At 44.0% G+C, this 2,500-nt stretch overlaps 1 pseudogene; it reads left to right on the forward strand.

Annotated features, from left to right (window-relative positions):
* LOC117131120 overlaps positions 1-2,500 on the forward strand; it is a 9,879-nt pseudogene that overhangs the window by 3,645 nt on the left and 3,734 nt on the right.

The following is a 2,500-nucleotide window of genomic DNA, read 5'->3' on the forward strand; positions in this document are numbered from 1 at the left end:
AGAGACAAAAGGTACTTCATAAATCTCATAATGCAAAACGCAAAGGTACATACCATTGCGGGTGAGGCAAGCCTGATTGAAGGTCACGGCCAAGCCTATGTGATGATGCCTAATGGCACTCACCTAGAGATCAAAACCGCCCTGTATTCCCCAAGCTCTAGAAGAAGCTTATTGAGTTTCAAGGATATAAGGTTAAACGGTTTTCACCTTGAAACATGGGAAGAAGGAAACAATGAGTTCCTTAACATAATTTCGATCACCAAGGGCAACAAGAAGATCCTAGAGTCTATACCCGCAATGCGTACTGGTCTATACTATACACGGATCAGTATGATCGAGGCAAATGCCTCCGAGCTATTCACTTTATGGCATAACCGGCTTGGCCATCCCGGAACAAGCATGATGCGAAAATTGATAATGAATTCACAAGGGCACATGATCAAAGGAGTTATCCCATATAAGAATCTCACGTGTGCAGCATGTGCACAAGGGAAACTCATTACTAGGCCATCACCAGCCAAGGTTAACAAAGAAACCTTAAACTTTCTGGAAAGGATTCAAGGAGACATATGTGGACCAATACACCCACCTTGTGGGACGTTTAGATATTTCATGGTCCTCATTGATGCATCGACCAGATGGTCGCATGTATGCCTACTATCCACTAGGAATCTAGCCTTTGCACGGCTCCTTGCCCAAATGATAAGGCTGAGAGCACACTTTCCAGATTTCCCTCTTAAGACTATACGTCTAGACAATGCTGGTGAGTTTACGTCCCAAGCGTTTAATGAATATTGTATGTCCATGGGGGTAAGAATAGAGCACTCCGTGGCACATGTCCATACACAGAACGGCTTGGCCGAATCATTCATTAAACGGATCCAGCTGATAGCCCGGCCACTGCTTATGAAGTCTCAACTTCCGGTATCAGCATGGGGACATGCGGTTTTACATGCAGCAGAACTGATTCGCATCAGGCCATCTAGTGAACATATATATTCACCATCCCAACTACTTACGGGTCATGAGCCAGACGTGTCCCACATCAAGACATTCGGATGTGCCGTCTACATTCCAATTGCTCCACCACAGAGAACTAAGATGGGACCACAGAGGAGGATGGGAATATACGTAGGATATGATTCCCCAAGCATTATCAAGTATCTTGAGCCAACAACCGGTGATTTGTTTAAGGCCAGATACGAGGACTCACAGTTTGATGAGTCCACATATCCGTCCTTAGGGGGAGATAACAGCCGGTTGATTTCAAAAGATTTAGAATGGTTTACACCATCAACATCTTGGCAAGATCCTCGGACTAGAGATTGTGATCTAGAAGTCCAAAAGATTATACATCTACAAGAGCTAGCTAATAAGTTGCCAGAAGCATTTACTGACCCAAATAGAATGACACTATCACACAACCCGGCTTGTAATGCACCCATTAGATTGAACGTCCAAGATGGACAATGTCAAGTGGCTACAGAGTCTAAGCAACGTTTAAAACGTGGTAGACCAATTGGTTCCAAAGATAAACAGCCTCGGAAGTCCAAGAGAGGTGCTGGATCCGAGAGCATCAAAGAAACCGTCCAGGACATAGATGGGCCGGTCGAGCCGACCAGAACGGCCGAGCCATGCGTACCGGCCACACCCGATGATCCGGCCGTTCCTCAAAGTGAGGTCCGGGACGCTGGGCTTCACGGGACAGAAGGGCCGGACAATCAAGAGATCTCTATAAACCATGTAATGTCCAGGAAACAATGGAACAGAAAAGATATCAACGTTGATGATTTATTTGCATACAAGGTAGCACTTGAGATCATGGATAAAGATGAGGATCTAGAACCCACGTCCATACAAGAATGCATGCTAAGATCAGATTGGATCAAATGGAAAGAAGCTATAAACGTGGAGTTAGAATCATTGAGAAAGAGAGGCGTTTTTGGCCCTATAAGATTGACACCAAGAGATGTCAAACCAGTGGGATATAAATGGGTCTTTGTAAGAAAGAGAAACGAGAAAGGAGAAGTAGTGAGATACAAAGCACGGCTTGTAGCACAAGGATTCTCCCAAAGACCTGGAATAGATTATGAGGAGACTTACTCCCCTGTGGTGGATGCAACTACACTAAGGTATCTAATCAGTCTGGCAGTGAAAGAAAACATTGACTTACGCCTAATGGATGTAGTAACTGCATACCTATATGGACCACTGGATAATGAGATACACATGAAAGTTCCAGAGGGCATTGAGCTCAAAGATAAGAAAGGTTCTCGAGAACAACATTGCATAAAGTTGAACAAAGCCTTATACGGTTTAAAGCAATCAGGTCGGATGTGGTACAATAGATTATCCGAGTACCTAATGAAAGAGGGTTATAAGAATGATCCAATAAGTCCATGTATATTCATAAAGAAGTTTGACAGCAAGGGCTACGTGATCATGTCTGTCTATGTGGACGACCTGAATATTATAGGAACCTCTGGAGAGATTTCCCAAA

This window comes from Brassica rapa, unplaced genomic scaffold (genome assembly GCF_000309985.2).
Source record: "Brassica rapa cultivar Chiifu-401-42 unplaced genomic scaffold, CAAS_Brap_v3.01 Scaffold0862, whole genome shotgun sequence".
Taxonomy (NCBI): Eukaryota; Viridiplantae; Streptophyta; class Magnoliopsida; order Brassicales; family Brassicaceae; genus Brassica; species Brassica rapa.